General features: G+C 41.4%; 1 protein-coding gene and 1 long non-coding RNA gene across 2 annotated transcripts in view; one reads left to right on the top strand and one right to left on the bottom strand.

The window, feature by feature from the left end:
• Positions 1-1,440: 1,440 nt before the first annotated feature.
• Positions 1,441-21,121, bottom strand: part of LOC140896978 (uncharacterized) — a 58,357-nt gene continuing 38,676 nt past the window's right edge. Inside the window, exon 3 of the long non-coding RNA XR_012154655.1 lies at positions 1,441-1,788. This is a non-coding gene — a long non-coding RNA (uncharacterized LOC140896978). The remainder of the gene's footprint in view (positions 1,789-21,121) is intronic.
• Positions 20,163-21,121, top strand: part of ZNF831 (zinc finger protein 831) — a 31,701-nt gene continuing 30,742 nt past the window's right edge. Inside the window, exon 1 of the mRNA XM_073309206.2 lies at positions 20,163-20,292. The gene's annotated coding sequence lies outside the window, so the exon portion shown is untranslated. The remainder of the gene's footprint in view (positions 20,293-21,121) is intronic.

Genomic DNA, 21,121 nt, shown 5'->3' with positions numbered 1-21,121 from the left:
TTCCGATTAACGTACTTGGAGGCTAGGTGGTCTGGTGCCAGAATTGGAATATGCGTCCTATCTGTTGCCTCTCCGCAGTTAGGAATACCCATTTGTGCAAAGCCAGCACAATGTCATGCACGTTACCCAGAGTCACGGGTCTTCTGAGCAGGATGCGATTAACGGCCCTGCAAACTTGCATCAACATGATTCCAGTGCTGCAAACTGGTTAGTGACTGATCGGTAGCTGTCTGGAGTTGCCAGCTTCCAGATTGCAGTAGCCACCCGCTTCTCCAACGTCAGGGAAGCTCTCAGTGTTATGTCCTTGTGCCGCAGGGTGGGGGCGAGCTCATCACACTGTCCCATGAAAGTGGCTTTTCTCATCCAAAAGTTCTGCAGCCACCGCTCTTCATCCCAGACTTGTGTGATGATGTGATCTCACCACTCAGTGCTTGTTTCCTGAGCCCAAAAGCAGCGTTCCACGGTGGTGAGCATGTCCGTGAATGCCACAAACAATCTCGTGTTGTATGCATTACTCGAGTCGATATCATCATCAGAGTCCTCACTGTCATTTTGATCTTGAGTAACTCGACTGCATTAAACTTGAGTAACGTCAGCATATTCCTCAGCAGTTTGGGCTCCATTCCTGCAGACTGAAAGGGAAGACAGAGCGCGCAATACAAAAAACATTGAAAGATGGTGCCAAATGTGGACGGAAGCACAGGGATTGCTGGGATGCGAACTGCTGCATCACGGGGCATTGGGACAGGATCCAGAATGCCTCCCATCCCCAACCCACAAGCCACAGCGCCAGAATGGGAAGAGGTGCTCTGTGGGATAGTTGCCCATAATGCACCGCTTCCAATGCCGCTGCAAGTGCTGCAAATGTGGCCATGCCGGTACACTTGCAGCTATCAGCATGAACAGACTGCAGCGTTTTCCCTACTGCGCTCTCCGAAGGCTGGTTTAACTCAAAGCGCTCTACATCTGCAAGTGTAGCCAGGCCCTAAGTTCCCGCTCTCTGGACAATTAAAGACATTATACTTGAATAGTTGCAGTTCTTTTTAAAGCAAATGGATGTAACTGTTTTACATTTGCATTGTCTTTATGTATGGTATAAAATTCTTTAAGTGCATTGCAATTACTGTTACTGTGGTGAACAATAGAAGACAATTAAATATGTTAATATGTTGCCTTACTGGCATACTCAGTTAGTGTCTGAATTTTTTTTTCTGTCTCTGATACAGTACTTCACACTAGTCCTGAACAGCAAAATTGCCCTAGCAAGATGCCAGTCATAGCTGAATGTTTTCTACATAACCAACACAGTTCAGTGAAATTCTGTTAAGCAAAAGAGCAGGAGGCTTTTCATGTGCATTGCTTGCATTCTTTTTTTCACAATTTCCCCCTAAATATAGTATTTGGCCCGCCAAACACAAAGGGCTTTGTTGTGCCTTAATTAGGCAGAGCTGCAGAGAGAGGGAAGGGACACCACACAAGTATCAGTTCCTAGTAATAGCCTCAGAGAAGCACATAAATACAGAATGCTTCTGGTGACATTGGGGGAGTATATTCAGAGGCAGTTTTTCCTCCCCACAGGAGCCAGTTGCAGTGCCAGCTGGGGTGAAAGTTTGTCACGGCTATGGCATAACCATTTTAGGATGTCTGTCTGTTTTCAGTTTTAATGCTCCTGGTTCCTAACACTAAGGGGACACACAGATCAGGATCAGGCCCATCCCTGTGTAGATGTTCCGGGGAGGTTCCTTTTGTTCTTCCCCACGTCACTCATCCAGCTAGGTCCAGCCGTCTCTGGATGTTAAAACAACAAAATAAAAATAATATTTGTTTACATAGGGTCAGATTTTCAAAGGAGCTGTAATATCTTAAGATACCTATCGTTTCCTAACCAGGACTTTAGGACAACTAAAGAGACTGTTTCTAGAGAATCCAACTCAGATTTTTCATAGAGACCAGTTTTATACTGGAACAGGACTTTGAGAGTTTAGTCAGTGCTATGTGACACTCACGCATACACACATGATCAGTAAAGCTCAAAGAAAATGCATCTGTCACATCTCATTGTAGTAATATAAGGACCCATGAGTAACTTGTGAAGATCAAGGGCACATAAAATTGTCCCCACAGTTTTTGCATGCACTAATTTTTAGCATATGCAGAAACCTAAATTTAAAAGTGAAAACAGAGTGCTTTCTCCTATAAGTGTTAACTGATTTCAGAGAGGGTTTGATGTACAGAGCCTGGGTAGGTAGACAGATTTCTTAGCATGTGCAAATATGGGATCTTGCATGTACAAACACATGTAACTGCAAAACTACGGATGTAATTTTCAGTAGCTGGGTTGTAATAACTAATAAGTGCTGATAAATTAATGTCATGATACTGTTACCTTAAAATACTAAAGTTTCATTGTAGCTATGGAAATGAAAATCTAGACATTAATGCACAACGGGGAGAGACCCAGTGTTTCCTTGACAACTGATGAAAGCACAACTGCATGAAACCTAGGGAGACTGACATTTACAATCACATTTACTGAAACATAACCCCTGTGCAGTATCATATTTCAGTGACTTGCGAGATACCGTATAAAGCATAAATAGGTGAAAATACTCTACTTGCAAATTATCAAATGTTTTTTTTCACATGATCACTTAAATTTTCTAATATTAAAATTATGCAGTGCTATTCTGTGCCATTGGTTGTGTTTCATAGGTCATCTTGGGGAAAAAGTAACATTGTAAATACAGTTAACATTTTAATGTTAAGATTTATCACAATATATTTTCAGACTATTTGGCTTTGTGATGCTATCTAACAGACATTTTTCTCCCTTTGGAAGCCATTGATGTGTTAAGGGCTATATGTTAAAAGAGGCACTCAGTGATTTCAATGCATGGCCACTTTTGGAATTTTACAGAGTGGGAACCAGTGGTCATTTGAAGATGAGAGAATCACCAGTCTGAGAAGACAGGAATAACAGAACCTGGTGGATTAAGTCACTACTCTTCTTCTTTTTTTTTTTTTAATTATTATTATTTGATGGTCTCTTCCCTACCAAAATATTGTAGCTTGCAGAACAACATGAGTTGAAGGGAGCTTATAAGTGGAAATTTTCTGTCCCTTGGTTCCCTGCTGTGCACAGGTTGTATATAGTACTCTGCTAGAATTTAATCCAGTGTATTTGACTTAATCAGTCTCTGTCTTATTTCTCATCCCACTCAGCATCCCACATGCTGTTCTGCTCTGCTGTGACCTATTACCAGACACTCAAGGAGGGTCTAGTCCAGTTTTCATTGGCTGGAAGGAGGATAGTTGTAACATATTGAGCCTTAAGAATAATGGGGTAAAAACTGGAGGGAATGGAGAGGTGGGTGTTCCTCAGAGCTTTGTAAGGTACCAAGGGAGGGCAGCTATGGTGTAAGGGATTAATTGAAGGGCCAAGAGTCAAAGGTACCAAGGGAAGGCAGCTATGGTGTAAGGGATTAATTTAAGGGTGAAGAATCAGAGGCCTAGATTTTATTCCTGATTCTGCTGCATGACTTTGGATAAATGTTTCTTGGCCAAATTATGGTTGTGCAATGAGGAGAGAAAAACAAAGAATCAAATAAATTTGTTAGTCTCTAAGGTGCCACAAGTACTCCTTTTCTTTTTGCAAATACAGACTAACACGGCTGCTACTCTGAAAAGAATCTTTTCTATGCCAAAATATTCCCGCACAGAAGGCAACTATGATTTGGCGGTCTGTGCTCTGTGAGCAGAAGGGAGGCTAGCTAGTGCCACCAACAGTATGCATCATTCAAGAGAGAGTTGTTTGTTTGGTTGGTGTGTAGCCAGGGCCTTACACAATGACCAGTTTCAAGGCTGGGAAGCACAGACTATACATGTCGTCCTGTGGGTATCATAGGGGCCCTCATTGACCATGCTCTCCTCAGTGCTACAGGAAACATTATGCCTGCTCCTAACTTCAGCAAGCATAATGTCTCCAAGGGCCCCTGCTTGAGCACTGCACTTTCCTAGTATGGCTCAGATGCTTGGTTACAATTTTGGCATGGCAATTTTTAATACATTTCATGGCAGAAAAGTCATGGAAAGCTCACCAAATAATGTAGTTTTTGCTACATCAACATAAATACACAACATACACAAGAGTATGGGGGGGGTGCTGAAAGGTGAAACCTTAGCAGGTGTGGATACTGGAGAGCAAACTCGCTCCACAGCCGCAGCTCCTGTCCTACTGGGCTGGACTCCCCCTTCTAGGTGTTGTGACCTGGCGCACAGGGTTGCACCACCACTTAGATTTGGCCCATCCACCCATCTATGGGTAAAAGGGCCAATTTTGAGTGACACTCTGATCCCATGTGCCCGCTCAGAACACCACTTGGTTTGGGGGCCTAATCAAATGTATTCTGATAGCCATTTCCAAGATTTCACAGACTTTATTCAAATTCACAATTTCCATGATAGAATCATAGCCCTAATTATAACAGAGCTTGTACTCTCTGTGCTTCAGCTGCCTGTAAAATGGAGCTAATGATTTCACCCAGCTTTGTAAGGCACTTTGAGATCTACAGGTGAAAAGTGCTATATAAAGGCAAAATATTATGATGTAGTGCACAACTGGGGATTACTATGCAGCATGTGGCATTATTAATTGTGTGCTAGATGCTTCTCAATAGAGATAAAAAAAATCCCTGTTACAGGAGAGCTGGCAGACTGATTTCAGATAGGACAAAATGAGGGAGGTAGTAGGATACTATTGTGGGATGCAGACATAGGAGAGGGGCAATATCAATAAGATCACAGAGTTATTCATCAAAGATTAGTTCACAGTATGATGGAACAATGATTTAAAAAAAACAGACGAATGAATAAGTAGAAGACTTAACTGACACATTTCTTGTATGCAGTATTGCAGCTATGTTGGTCCCAGGGTATTACAGACAAGGTGGGTGAGGTAATACCTTTTATTGGACCAATTTCCATTGGTGAGAGAGACAAGCTTTCAAGCTACACAGAGCTCTTCAGGTCTGGGAAATGTACTCAGTGTCACAGCTAAATACAGCATGGAACAGATTGTTTACCATAAGTAGTTAACACATATTTCAAGGGACCATATTTCTTGTAGGCCCCACAAAAGAAGTGTCTTCAAAAAGTGTCATTCCTTGAGGCAAACCTGGGTCATAGTACTGAGGGCACCAAATCAGACTGTTGGGGAAGTAGATCAATTACCTTTAAATCCTAAATTGTCTTTGTGGCAGTATATAGCTAAACATTAAATTGCAAGGGGAGAAGTTAAGTGTTTCCCTAACAACTGAGAAAAAAACAATGCATGAAAGTGAAGTGTAAAAGTAAAAAATGTAGCTCAGCTGGCTGGTGAGGGGTGGGAACCATGGATTGGCAGATTTATATAGGGTGGCTTGCACCACGAAATCCTTGCCCTTAGGGAGAGCACAGTGATTATAAATCCTTGGTTCTTGCATGTGGGACACAACAAGAGGGAAATGCACCTCTCTGTGCAAGGTCCAGGCAAAATCTGTCCCTTTAATAAGTTTCAGTTATACATTTTTGTGTTTAAAAACAAAAAACCCCAACAACAACTAAAAATGAGCTTAAATCAAAACCCTGGATCTGAACATTGTGATTTTTGAATTCTAGATCTGGACTTTTCAACTTGGCCTCACCTCTGTTAAAAATGGTTCAGGAAATAGTATTGTCTATGTATTGAACCTTTGTGTTTTTTAACACAACAAGAAAAGAACTTCTCGGTAGTAGAGAAAATGAAACGAGGGAAAGTTTTAAGATCAGCCTGCTAGTGCCAAGTGACAGCAGCTCAAAAGATTTAACAGAACGTGGCAACCCTTTGTTCTATAAATTACTATAAGATGAAGGAATAAAGCAAGTAGTAGTGATTTACATACATGATAAAAGCAATCAGACAGAAGGATTTAGTGACTGTGGGCTGTAGGACAGGTAGTTACCATAACAATGAACTTATGCACAAGAAAACCATCTTAAAATACCATAAGCAGCTGAGTCATGATAGTTACAGTTAGCTGCTCTGCCAAGCTTTTATTATGAAGATGCCTCTGACACCATGAATCAGGTTCTGTACTTGGGGCTTGTGTATTCAGGTAAATTATTCCAGAGTAAAGTAGGATGTGAATTTAAAGAGCTATAGCAATTCTGGAAAAACTCCCTGTGTGGACACTTTTATTCTGGAATAAGAGTTTCCACATGGAGAGTTATTATGCACTAGCTATTCCAATCAGTTTCCCCATGTAGACAAACCCTTACGAAGTTTTAAATCGGTGTACTTGAGTTAAATGGAGTTTCACTTGATTTATCTGAGGCACATTACTCATGTAGATTATTTAATATTATTTACACAATGCCATAGGTGTGAATGTGTGTTTGACTAAAAAAAGACATAAAGATAAGGAGAATCCACCACATCTTTGAGTATCTGTATATGTGGATCCCATTCTTGGAGTCCATGGACCCCATGTGCAAGACTGGAATCTTTTGACCAGCATAGTTGTTTGGAGCTGCACATTGTGTCTTTACAGGCCTGCATGGGACCCCATGGTCTTAGTATCCAGGCCAATTTCAGGTTTCTCCATTAAGAACTGGGGACAAATCTTACTCCAGACAGAATTCTGCTCCCATTTGGGAGCGGAGAATTCATATGGCCTGCATATTTCTGTGCCCCCCATGCAGAAAAACGCAAAATAAATCTGGGGGGACACACGCCTTTCTCCCCCGGCAGCCTAGGCAGCACATCTGTTCCAGCGTATCTGGAGCAGCTTCAGAGATGCAAATCACTGCCATGGGAGGGGGGCTGGGCGTGCGTGCCTGTGGGGAGACACTGATCACCGTCAGGGGGCAGGGCTGTCCAACAAGAGAGAGAAACTCTGTCCTGCTCTCTTGATACTGTGGCTCAAGGGGCGTGGAGGAGGGTAGATCTTTTTGTTATGCAGGAGGAAGGCTCTGTCCCCAAGGCAGACGTATAGCAGCCTACCTGCCTAGCAAAATGTAACTTCTTGAGAACTGAAAAAACACTTAGTAAAATATTAGTATCATGTTACTGAAAATTGTTTGTTTTTAAGTTAAAGAAAATAGCTTATTTAAAAAAACCCACATTATGTGTTGCTGTTGATGGTTAATTGATCACATTCTCTGAAGCAGAATTTTAGCAACCTGTCTGCATAGTAACATTGTTAATTATTCTATTGTTACTTAACTGTTTCCATTCTCAGTCAGTTCCCCCAGAAGCATAAAAACCTGTAAACGTTTTAAGGCCCCTACATAGCCAGAGTGATGTAAAGCCTTATAAATGACAGTAAGGGAATCAGCTCGGAAGACCAATGTACTTTCTCACTTTTTTCTTGTGCCAAAGTGGCACAATAGGGTTAGATTTTTACTTACCCATTTAATAAAAAGGACTTTTGAGGGCAAATAAAACATTTACCAAGCAGTCAATAAAATGTCAGGACAATCAGAACCAAGCATTTCCCAAAGTACCCAGCTAAGTCCAGGACAATGACTAGCAAAACTGTATGACTTTCATGTGTGAAAGTCTGAGAAATTTAAAATGACATTCTAGTTTTTTTTCCCCCTGTTTGGTGTTCTGCAATGTAATTTAAATGAAAATCCAGGATTATAACTGGAATGCAGCGTACCGGTTACCAAGTAGTTGTAACTTAACTTTCATGTGTTTAGGAAATGCTGAATAGTTATTGTGCCTTTTTTTTCTGTATTGTAGTTTAAATAACTTATCAAAGCAATTGAAACTGGTAACATTGTATTGCATTATTTTGACAACTAAAATTTGCAGAATTTTTAATTTTTTGGCACATAATCTCTCCAGGAGTAAAATCTCCAGCAGCTGAGCACGACAGGGTTTCAGGACATTACTCCAGAGGAGCATGAATGAACTACTGAGTGAAAGTGATTTCACAGAGCATCAGGGGGACACCATAGTAGGTGTGGTATTTTCATCTTCTTTGAATGAAGCAGTGGTGATATCAGTCCCTGTTATGATTGATGATGACTTTAACGCAGTTCAGGACCTCATCAAAAGGATGACATAGACACTTGAGATTCCTTTAGAACTCATTCAAGAGATGACATACAAATTATTTGATAATCTCTATCTGGTCTTTCAAGGTCAAGTTGCTATGCCGATAAACAAGGGAATTTTGGACCCAAAGATTTATGGGCTACCCCAGTTTTAACCTCTGCCACATCAAAGCGTGCAAACCACAGGTATCAAGTTCTGTTGAGGGAATGCAAGTATTTTTATATTCATCCTACTCCAGGCACCTTAGTTATGACAGCTGCTAATGAGAGGATGAGAAAATCTGACCCATCTAAATCTACCCTAAAGGATATACTGTCACAAAGATTGTAACTTTCTGGTAGAAAAATCTACTCTTTGGCTGGTTTGCAGTTAGGAGAGCCAACTCCCAATCTCTCCTACCTAAATATGACTACTTTCAGTGGGATAGAGTGGCTAAGTTTATGGACAAGATCAACCTCAGCAAGTCAAATCTACTTCCAGCCCAACTAGTAGAATTCATAGGGGCAATTCTCAACTCAAAGACAGTGAAAGACTTCTTGCCTCAAGAAAGGTTTTGTGCCATCCTTTGAATTAGAACAGATTTTCAAGATCACCCATTATCATCAATGAGAACATGCCTCAAGCTGGTTGGAGACATTTCAGGGATGGCTGAGGTCGGTCTATCAACCAAATAGGCAAAGCGTGAAGTTGCCAGTATTTGTTCCAGGATTCTTACTTGCATTTTTTCATTGGTGGACAAATCAGAAAGATGACTGTCAGGGAATGCCATTGCTACCCCAGTGCCAGCAAGACGCTGATAACAGATGCTTCCAGGAAGTGTTGGGAGTCCCCAAGTACATTGATACCTCCAGCAAGCCAATCTGCCTAAAGGCCAGCACCTGTGCTTTGCTTTATCTCTGAAGGCTCTGAACAGTGTACTGCAGTTGTTACCACACAGCTCTCTCTAAGCAAGCAAATTTATTCCTAAAATAAAAGGATTACGGAGAAAACATTAAAAAAACCCAATAAATATCTTTATACACTCTCTAAATCAGGGGTGGGCAAACTACAGCCTGGGGGCTGCATTTGGCCCTCCAGATGTTTTAATCCAACCCTCAAGCTCCTGTCGGAGAGCGGGGTCTGGGGCTTGCCCTGCTCTGGTGCTCCAGCTGGGGAGTGGGGTAGGGGGCTTGCCCCACTTCGTGCAGCTCCCAGAAGCAGTGACATGTCCCTCCTCTGGCTCCTACACGTAGGGGTAGCCAGGGAGCTCTGCATGCTGCCCCTGCCCCAAGCCCTGCCACCACAGCTTCCATTGGCCGGGAACTGCGGCCAATGGGAGCTGCAGAGGCGGCGCCTGCGGACAGGGCAGCCCACAGAGTCACCTGGCCGCGCCTCCACATAGGAGCCGGAGTGGGGACATGTCGCTGCTTCTGGGAGCTGCTTGAGGTAAGCGCCACCCAGCGCTTGCACCCCAATACCCTGTGCCCTAACCCCCCGCCTGCCCTCCGAACCCCTCGGTCCCAGCCTGGAGCACCCTCCTGCACCCCAAACTAGGGCCCACACCCCTGCTGGTGCCCTCACACTCCCCTGCCCCAGCCCTGATCCCCCTTCTGCCCTCCAAACCCCTTGGTCCCAGCCCAGAGCACCCTCCTGCACCCCAAACCCCTCATCCCCAGCCCCACCCCAGAGCCTGCACTCCCAGCTGGAGCCCTCCCTCCTGCACCCCAACCCCCTCCTGAACTCTTCATTTCTGGTGCCACCCCAGAGCCTGCACCCCAGAGCTGGAGCCATCAGCCCCTCCCGCACCCCAATCCCCAATTTTGTGAGCATTCATGGCCTGCCATACAATTTTCATACCCTGATGTGGCCCTCGGGCCAAAAAGTTTGCCCATCCCTGCTCCAAATATACCAGGAGTCACCAAGCACTCTTATGGGCCCTAGTAGGCCAAAGACTTTCCAACCCTTCCACAAAGGTTGGTGTACCCCTTGGACATTTGCTGGATCGGAAAGAAAGTTCTGTGTCAGTTTAAATACAGCATTTCTATATTAAAAGCCCTTTCTTTGCTGGTCTCTGGAAAACACAGTTTGAACCAGCATATAAAAGTCTTCCCATGGGATGGCACATTTCGGGAGCTGTTTACAACCTATGTGATTCACCTTAATCACCCCTCCACTGGTTTAGGTTCCGGGAGGAGTGGTGGTAACCTTTCCCACTGGAGTTGCATACAAAGCCCTGCTCTCAGCCCCAGTTCAGCCGACAGCGGGAGCCCGCCGTCAGCCCAGTGTTGCCGCTGTCAGTCAAGGGCCCCCACTGTCAGCTGTGGGCCCCCACTCTCAGGTGGGCCTATGGCAATTGAGAGCGGGAGCCCCCGCTCTTAGCCTTGGGCAGCTGACAGTGGAAAATCACAGAAAACTAATAATGGATTTCATTGCCACAAATAATAATGTCCATTATTACTTTTCCACAATTTTCCATGGTTTGTCTGCAACTCAGATGCAATTATTTGACAATCATCCTGCAATTAAAGTAGGGACTTTTTTTATAATTTTTCAAAATGTAATTGACAGCATGAAGTTAGTCAAGTAACCATTTTTTTTTTAAATCAGTGTTGTCGTCATCCTTCTTGTCCCATTTTCTTTGTTTGTTGCACTTGTGTCTTCTCAGACTTGCTTGTAAACTTTTGGGGGAAACAACTATCTTTTACAATGTCTTTGTATAACAACGTCTTACAAAATGGGGCCCTCAATTCTGGGCACTATCAAAAGACAATCTTGAGAAATGGGAGTGAGTGCTTTTTTGGAATATGTTTTTGATTATCTATAATTCCCGGTTGATAACAGTTCTTAAAAGCAGGTTAAAGTGCTATGTTCTGGTTGTTGTGTTTAATTGCCTTAATCTCTGATTTTATATATTGCTAAATTGTAAAGTGCTCTGAACATTTTTGTTACACTATCCATCATTTTGTATATCCTTCCAAGTGATAATAAGGGTACATAGTTTGTAAGTGATAGCACAGTTTGTTTTTTAGCCTCTTTATTTACAACACTCATATATGGACATTTTGTATTCACTCTGATTATTTGTCTAATGGTCAGTGATCTAAGAAGTGAAAGAAAGGAAATTCTTCTAACATTGGTCTCCGTGACCCTTGCTTTGCTTTCTTACTCCAAGTGACATATTGACCTTGAGCATCAGAATCAAAGAATGTTCTTAGTCTTCAGAGATTGACTTACTTTTTTTTTTTTTTTTTTTTTGGTAAACTGATAATCCTTCCTCAACACTATTTATTTGGATTATTTTCTCTTTGAGCAGTATCTGTCAAACTAAAAGTAGCCTTGGTGATTCCCAGACACAGTGGTATAAAATGGACTCTGCTTTTGAGTTACCCAGATCCAGATCTCACTTTTTCATTACATAAGCGAGAAAGGCAAAATAAATTTGCTTTGGATATTCCATTTCTGAGGTCCCAGCCACAAATTTTATTTTAGAACTAAGCTTTTTAAAAAAAGAGTTAACACAATCTTTATGTTAGAACCTGATGCTGCATTTTTTGCTAATCCAAAACTTAATTGGGCCTTTTTTTACACAATTTTACCTATATTTAGAGGGGTAATGTTCAGTGAAAATCAGATACTTGGTATCGAATTCTCTCTTTTGCATACTCCTTTCCCCCCCATGATACTTCAGAACAGAAAAATCAAAACTTATTAGGGTACGTACCCTGGAGTATTAACCTTTGTAGTGGATACAGCTCAGATTACTCAGTTTTGTAAAAGCATACATGCTCGAGAGAGGGAAATAGGACACAGAAATATAATTAGTAATACCAGTCCTATGTCCCCTTGGATTTTCATACCGTGCTAAATGGGTGATGATTCAGATAGGCCCAAATTTTCAGTGTCTCAAAATAAATTGTATCCAAGCCCTAATATTTCCCACTTTACAAGCTACTGTTAATCACCTCCTTTTTATCTTGTACCAATATCACCTCCTAACGTTAGAACTACCATCTTCTCTTTTGACAAACAACCTCCTTCTCATTTATATCCCTTCTTTTAAAATATACTTCTGTTACAAAGGCCTTCAGTTCTGATCTCTCCATGAGATCTGCATTGCTTCTAGTCTAACCCATCATCCAGTATTTTTGTGTCTGTACTGAATTGTCTATATCTGAATTAGACTGTAGGACATGAACCGCAATTTCTGATATAGCAAAAAGAAAAGGAGGACTTGTGGTACCTTAGAGACTAACAAATCTATTTGAGCATAAGCTTTCGTGAGCTACAGCTTTTCTTTTTGCGGATACAGACTAACACGGCTGCTACTCTGAAACCTGAATTTCTGATATGTTTGTAAACCCCAGACATGTGGAAGATACTCAATACATGACAAACGATGCTCCAGGGAGTCTCCAAATACATACCACTAAGTTTCTGTAGCAGCAGTTTTCTAGCACAAGAGTACTTCAGAGTTAGTATGTGTCCCCAGTGCCTCCCCCCTTCACAGTTTCAGTGTAGGGGTGGTTGGTGCAGAAAGGGGAGTTCTTCATTATAACCCACATCCTCTCTGCTCTACCACTGAAGCCAGCCTCAGCTCTCTGTTTCTTCCACGTATCTTCAATTTTCCTCCATGTTGCCCTTTAGCCATGAAATACTGATTTAGTCCATAAAGGTGTCCTTCTCCAGACCTCTTGTACTGTGAGGTCTAAAGGAAAATGCAGCTAACAGTAGTTAAATTGGGAATTACAGATATACATTTAATTATATATTTTTAAAAATTTAATGATTCAGAACCATTAAGTTTTGCATATAGGGCCTCATCTAAGGCCTACTGAAGTCAATTTAAAAACACCCATTGACTGTAATGGGAGTTGGATCAAGTCCACAGCTAGCTGATAGAAACACGTCCTTCTTACTCTTCCCCTCCTCCTCCTTTCTTGTTTCACTCCTATTGTTTGTTACATACTTTTTTGTGTCTTGTTTTAAATTAGATTATAGACTCTTAACATTAGGGACTTTGTCGTCCTATATGTTCTCACAATGCTTAACACAAGGTGGCTTCAATTCTGATTGGGATGTTCAAACTCTACCTAAATACAAATAAGTCAGTAAATAATAGTAATTAATAATAATAAATTATTCAGTAAAGAAAAATTACATTTTAATATTAAGGTTCTGACAAACCTAGAAAAGCAAGAACACGAGTGGTTAAGAATTAAACATCTAGTATGTAGGCAGTACAGACCTCAGCTAGGGATTTTAACAAGAGATTTGAATTTTGATCCTTAGAGCCTACGGATGAAAACTTGGCTACGGATGAAAAGTTACTTCAAAGTAGTAAGGATTTTAGCCTAAATTTTCAGGTTGGCCTCAACTGGGCCTTTACTTTTGAACCTGCAGTTATTGCAGGTGTGATTAGGATCACTTTGACATCCAAGCATCTCATTACACTGCAATGTGAACCCAGGTCTGTGGGACCCAGGCTTGTGGACTCAGTGTTTCTAAGGCTGCATTTCAGCATTCATGCTGCATTGTAAACCTGTGTTTACAATTGCTGGATCTGGGTCTCACAGCTGTACTAACACATCCATACAGCACTATGCAGATCTTCTGACTTGGGCCTGTGGCTTGAGCTGCTTCCACACTGCAAAATGATAGGGTTTGGATCCAAGTCGCAGCGGGCCTGGGGCTCTGACCCATCCCCCTTCGCAGGGTCCTAGGACCTGCATCCTAGGAGCTTGCTGAGCTGAGTCAGACTGATTTTTGTGTGGACAGAGCGGGAGCCTGGGCTTAAATCTGAGGCAGAGTCTGGGCTTAGAGTGCAGTGTAGACATACCCTAAGTGACCTTAATTGTGCCTGCAAATAATTTCTGGTGCAAAACTGTGTCTGCAGTTATTTGTGCAGGCACAAAAATGGAGGTTATTGTTGAAAAATGTGGCTCTGAGTGTGAATTTACTTTAGTTTTAGTAGATATAAGTGTAAACTTTTATATTATCTAAATATATATAATTTTCTTTTAAAATGATGAATGTACTGAATTGTTTAAAAATTTACATATTTTTCATAAAACATGAGGGCTTTTCCATTAAGCCCAAAGATTTATGGCTAGCCTCGTACATATTAGTTATTATTATTTATTCTTACAGGTCCCAAGATGAGGGCCTCTTTCAGAATAGCTTGAAAAAATGATGACTTTAGTATCCTTTTAGCAATGACAAATGAAAAATTAGTTTAGTAGAAATAATGAACTTTGAAACCCTTGTAGTTCCAATAAAATAATGTTAAAATAATAAGTAACTATAGCAGAAGAAATTTGTGAAAAGTGGTTTTGACACAGTGAATATTCTAACAGAGAAGGGAATTGGAAATTAGGACTCCTGGTTTCTGGTCCCAGCATTGCCCCTGCCTCGTGGTTTTGGTTAAATCACATACTCTTTCTTCCAGTTAACTCAGTTTACACAGCTGTAAATTGGTATAATAGAACAAAGATGTGAGACATCCTTAATTTTTCTCTGTAAAGTGCTTTTAGAATCTTACAGGAGTGCATTAGAAGTGCAAAGAATTATGGTATTAATGGAAAAAAATGAAAACAATCAAGATTAAAGTGTAATAGAATAGCATTTGGTTTTTGTAGTGTGCTCTTCCTATTCTCCCTCATCAGGTTACTTTGTTACCTAATAGGATCCTAGAATAGTTTGAGTGAAATTAAATTTCAATGGTTAGAATAAGTTACCAAGTGGGGGGAAAAAAAGAAGAAAACAACTTATTGCTATTCATATCTCTATGAGTTTTTGAATTCTAATTAGGAATAACTGAATCTAATCTCCAAATTTTTTACCTTTAAATTGTACTACTACTCAACATTTTTTGCCATAAGCAATTAAAGTGCTAATTTACTAATTTTTTATATGTAGACAAAATATTAACAGCTTGGAAGTTTGTGCAAATGGAGGAGTTGTATTTAGTTCTTATTAAAGTTTAATATTAGTCTTTATTTGTTGCTATTACGTATTAGTAATATGAGGCTACAGATAGCTGTCAGTTTACAGGGGTATGTTCATTTCTCCTGCTTTGAATATCTGTGACCTATTCAAATACCTCCGTCTTCTTAATCCTTCCTTTAAAGGTTTTCAGTCAACTTACAAATGAGGCAGGGGCCATTTAGAAAAAATAATACATAATTTAATATAATATAATATAAGACTGTATCACGTAATATAAGACTGTATCATACTGTATATGCACAAGGAGGCTGAATTAAGGTTGCATGGGCATTTCCTAAGTTTTGAGTACCTGATTTTGCAACCATAATATTTTTTTAAATATGGTTTAACATCCATTTTAGTATAATAATTTACCTAGCATTTTGAAACAGCAAACTGAAAAACAGAAATTACATCATATGGACTTATACTGAGTCCTGTACAGTTCATTAGCAGGGTTGGATTCTTTAGATCAGGGATCGGCAACCTTTGGCACACAGCCCCTCAGGGAAATCCGCTGGTGGGCTGGGACAGTTTGTTTAGCTGCAGTGTCCACAGGTTTGGCCGATCGCAGCTTCCACTGGCCACAGTTTGCCGTTCCAGGCCAACTGGGGCTGCGGGAAGCAGCGGCCAGCACATCCCTCGGCACACGCTTCTTCCCACAGCGTCCATTGGCCTGGAATGGCGAACCGTGGCCAGTGGGAGCTGTGATCAGCTGAAGCTGTGGACGCTGCATGTAAACAAACCGTCCCGGCCCCACCAGTGGATTTCCCTGACAGGTCGCATGCCAGAGTTTGCCAATCCCTGTTTTAGATCCACAACACGGACCTCTGCCACTTGAGCTAACAGAGTAACTGACAGAAGTAATAGGTTAGAGAGTCAAGGTGGATGAGGTAATGTCTTTTATTGGACCAACTTCTGTTGGTGAGAGAGACAAACTTTTGCAGGATCCCAGAGCTAACATCTACATAGCAATTAAACTGTCACCCAGCCTGAGCCCCATGAACCTGAGACAGCTGGCACTGGCCAGCAGTGGGTTTTTAATTATAGTGTAGAGATAACCTTACAGGTTCTGTAGGAGAATGTGCTGTTGTGGGCATGAACTCTTGGGGGGAGGGATAGCTCAGTGGTTTGAGCATTGGCCTGCTAAACCCAGGGTTGTGAGTTCAATCCTTGAGGGGGCCATTTAGGGATCTGGGGCAAAAATTGGGGATTGGTCCTGCTTTGAGCAGGGGGTTGGACTAGATGATCTCCTGAGGTCCCTTCCAACCCTGATATTCTATGATTCTTCTGCCGCTGTTCTCCAAGCCTGACCTCTTTTGCCTGTGTCCCCTCTAGCCTGTCCTTGTGCTAGTCCTGTCTCTCCACACCACCCAGGTCCCCATCCTAGTCCCCTCCCCGACTCCTTGTCCCAGTCCCCTCACCCAGGCAGTACTTTTCTCCCCCCAAGTCCCAGTTTTGCTCCCATCTCAGTACTGTACCTGATGCAAGATTCCCTACTTGGGTCCCGCACACCAGTGTTCTTTCTTAACCAGTCTCTATTTCCCCTCAGAGCCATGTCCTAGCTCCTTCTCCCCAATCCCTCTGGCTCTGGCTCCCTTTCCCAATTTTTCCCCCCTCCAGGAGCTGCAGCACAGATTTTATCCTCAGAAATCCAAGTGGTTTTGTCATGTGAAATGTCATTAGAAGATGAGGACTTTTAGGACATGTCTTGAGGGCTGCAAGATCTTAAGAACCATGACACAAAAACTGCTTAATTGGTCAGGAGTTTCTGTGTTGAGCAGTCTGAGGCAGTCCCTTTATCTACACAAAGATTACATTAATGTTGAAAGGAACAGATAATTTAAGAGATAAGAGTCTGACTTGTTGCTTCTGCAACACACATGGAGTTAGAGCGCTAGGAAATCTACAGTCTTAAGTGAATTGACTTAAGCAGTTTCAGTTCAGAGTCCATATTATACTGTATTATCACACACAAACTTGTCAGAGTCTACATGAATGTAACACTCTGCTGGGAACTCTGTATCTTTCACCTCTACACTTTTTTATTGTCAGTACTGATGCCACTGACATCTTTGTCTGGAACTGGCAGATTCATAACTATAAAGATTCATCAGCTATTCTGTCTGGAAAAGTTTCATTAGAGTTGGCTATAACCTGCTATCATCTGTCATTAAAAGAGTCTGAGTATCCATTGCTGCCAGACCCTACACCATCACAAACACACTCAAACTGGTTCTTTTATCAGCGCTAGATATTTTATGGTATGTTCTACCAGGAAGATATGGAAATGAAAGTATTTTTAATACATCATAATGTAATTCATTTTTAATAAATGTATCTCATTCTGGCTTTCTATTTTAGAGGGGTGGATTAGTAATCTGAGCACCATAGGCTTAAACTTGCAATTTTTACTCATGCATTTACTTCTGTTGACCCAATAAGATTACTTGCAGGGGCAAGGAATAATCTTGCAGTATCAGATTATGAGGATATGTGTATTATTATGTTAAACCCGTAGCAAAAAGCCAGGCATGAAGAGGTCTGAGAAGCATCCTAGACAGAATCTTAACTACAAAGCAGAGAGACAGAGTAGCTTTAGGGATAATGATTTTGCCTTACTCCAACAAAGTCCCATGTTCTGTGTAAAAAGAAAACAGCTCTTTCGGTGAGGCTTCACAATGGTCACATAAGAGAGGTTCTTGGTTTTCTTAGTGCCTGCTCTTAAGAGCTTACACCTTATCTTCCTGTGTGTGGACATTGCTTAGCATGTGATGGGTGCTACTAAAATACAAATAATAAATAACAATAAGGTGTGAAAACACTGACTCCTTGGAACTATAGATTCCAACTCCGGTAGGAGTGAGTGAACTCCTTTGGAGGCAAATAAACTGAACTCCATAAGGTTTATTTTTTGCCTGGGTCTTTTGATGAGACTTAAATCACCAGCATTTTGTCTGTTATGTGAACTTGAACGTTTCCACAGTTCTTAAGAGTAGGGGTCTTTGGTACCATTGGCCAAAATGTCCCCTCTCCATTATGTTATGCAGTGTCAGGTAGCTGCATTTCTGTGGGGCTATATGAATATAATTTGTAAAGCACTTGGGGATCCTGTGATGGGGTGCCCCACTCATGGCTAGTGTAGCGCTTCTTCCTGGCTGCTCTGGGGATTAACTCCGTGAGGTCAACACCCCCTCTCGCCGTTGCCCATTGTTACTCTCTCTCTGTAGTCTGGAGCTCCTCTCTCACTCCAGGAACTGCAGTGTTCTCTTCATGACTACCCCAAAATGGGGAGAAACTGAGTGACCTGGCGAGAGGGGTGATATTCAATTCTTTCCTTCAGCAGTCCTAGGCAGTCTTCCCATTCACTGACTCAAGTAGGAGGTTGGTAGGGGAACTTGGGCCTGCTCTCTACTCTGGATTCAAGTCCAGGCACACACAACCCAGTAGTTCTGGGCTTTACTCTCCCAGCTCTCACTGCTCCTTCCCTGGACTGCTGGTTCCCCCTTCTCTGGGAGTACCAGTTCCAAACCCTCCTCCCTCTTCCCAGAGTGTGTCTGCTCTTTCCCAGTAGCAACCCGTCTGTTGCCAACTTCTTGGTTTTATAGGCCCCGCCTATTCCTGCACAGCTGAACCTTATTGCAATCAAATTCCGTGCTCCTTGGCTTTTTTTCTGGTGCAGCCTGTGGAGTTAATAGGCCTACCTGGCCACCTTAACCCCTTCCCATCTTGTGTGGGGTGGACACCCCAACACAGATTCTTTGGGATAAAAGCTACAACACAGTATAGGGGGTGACAGGGTGATATAGTGGATAGGGCACTGGACTGGGAGTGAATAGATGTGGATTCTTAATTCAGTTCTGCCACTAATCTGCCATGTGATCATGTACAAGTCACTTCGCTTCTATGCCCCCCCCGACCTTTGTCTATCCACTTAGATTGCAAGTTCTTTGGGGGGAAAGAGACTGTATGTGCGTTTGTACAGAGCCTAGCACAATAGGCTCCATTCTTGGTGGCAGTCTCTAGGTGCTGCTGTAATACAAGCAATAAATAATAACAATATGAAATCATGTTAACAGCACATGAAAATTGGGCTCACTGCATTGCATTTTTGTGTGCCAAATGCTTACATATTTTTCTAAAAATCTGGGTGTCATACTCACACATGTGATAGTGATGTGAAGTGATAAATTGCACTTTTGACTATCGGAATTAATCACTCTTTCTTGGAATATAGATTAGTTCCAGTGGCTAGTGCACTCCCTCTCCTTGCAGAAGAATAGCTGATGAATCTTTATAGTTATGAATCTGCCAGTTCCACCCCTTCCATAGGGCACCTCTAAATCCCCCCTTCATGTTGAAGCGCAGGAAGCCTCAGATAACTGCCTTCACACATAGAGCTCTGCTTTTGGATCTCCTGCACAGTGCTTAAATTCTGCCACCTATTTTCTACTTGTCTGACTGAATCAGGAGCCTCTGTGTCCCCAGAAGAGGGGGCAAAATTTGGCCCTTCAGAGTCCTGTTCAATCAAATCTCAGCGGGTTGCTTTTATATTGAATAAAGCTCTGTATAATTTAAAACTCTGTATGATTAAGTCACTGAAGTGTTTTACAAGGCATATGTAAATGATGCTACAGAAAATAAAAATTATTCTGATAAGGAGTTTTAAAAAGACTAACTTCTTGTAATCCCTTGAAGAGTGGAAATAAAGATGATAGTGAAACATTTATTGCAAAACACAACCAAGAATCTTCCTAAATATTTCAGCTACATTCTTTATCTTATAGGCCCAGAAGGAGAACTGGATGGAGTGAAAGGGCATTAAATCTATTAAGTCTTCAAGGTTAAAAAAGAAGGCTCCTTTAAAAACCAAGAGAGAATATAAGAAAGAAAAAAATAATTTTTCATTTGTACCCGATGGTTTTTTTTTTTTTTAATCTGTTTGCAAATGTTCACTGTAATGGTTTGAAACCCAGTCGTGTCATTTCTTTACGCCCACACAGAGCTGCAGTAGTGCAGACACTGTAACAGGCAAACCATATTACCAGCAACAGCCATTAAAACTCTTCCCACGCCAAGCATGGGCTGAAATCACCCCCACCTCCACACACCCCACTGCAAAACCTTCAATGATCAGTTTAAAAAAAAAAAAAGAAAATTGAAAAAGGAAACGGGATGCTTCTTTTGTTTCAATGCTATTCCAGAGAGACCTGTACCACTCCACCTGCCTATGGACTGACCGCCTAAAGGTTAGCAAGTGCTTTGTTGTTACTTTATGTGGATAGAAATTCTATGCAGAATGAGATAAATCATTAAGTTGTGCTTGTTTTAATGCAGTAATTATTTAAATTCAAGATGAGGGAAGCTTTTCTCCAAAACATAGAGCATTTTAGTACCAGTCCCACGTCTGTCTGAGACAGCTTTATAATCAGTATTTTTACATCTGTTAGTCCAGTCTCCAAAACTTTAAAAGCTGGATTAAGGTTATTATTTTACTCTTAGTGCAACCTGTTGATTGCAGATTCTTGGCTGAAGGTTGTTAATTCTTTCCTAGCATAGAAAATGCACAGTGAATTTGATGATGTGACAAAATAAAAATACAAACTCCCTTAATTTTTTTTTGTTGTGCAACTAGAAACGTCCTATTTTTCTGGTCACTATAAAGCTGCCAACAATGTGCAGGAATAACAGATGTATTAAATGTGTTTCCCTTTTGAGAGAAATAAGCTAAGTTTAAAATAGAAGTACAGACGTAGAATAATCCAGAGAGTACTGTGTGATTCAGCTGAGATGAGAAGTGGTATAGGAATTAGAGTGGAAAATACTTTGATGTACAAATTATACTGATTGAGAAAACTATAAGTCAAAAATAATGTTTTATGTACATATTAAAATATATTTTTAGCTTACAGAGTGTTTATACTGAGGTCAAACCTTTTGGAGGTTTCAAACTTAAAAATACCCAAGAGGAGAAAAAATGAAGAGCACAAATTGATGTACTTCTATTAACCATCAAGATAAATCCTAAATTCTTTGCTGTCATAGGTGGTGTATATTTTTCAGTTGTTATAGAAACTT

The sequence above is a fragment of the Lepidochelys kempii genome, chromosome 13 (assembly GCF_965140285.1).
Source record: "Lepidochelys kempii isolate rLepKem1 chromosome 13, rLepKem1.hap1, whole genome shotgun sequence".
NCBI lineage: Eukaryota > Metazoa > Chordata > Testudines > Cheloniidae > Lepidochelys > Lepidochelys kempii.
The sequence above is the reverse complement of the archived record's forward strand: the minus strand, read 5'-3'. Positions and strand labels throughout refer to the sequence as shown.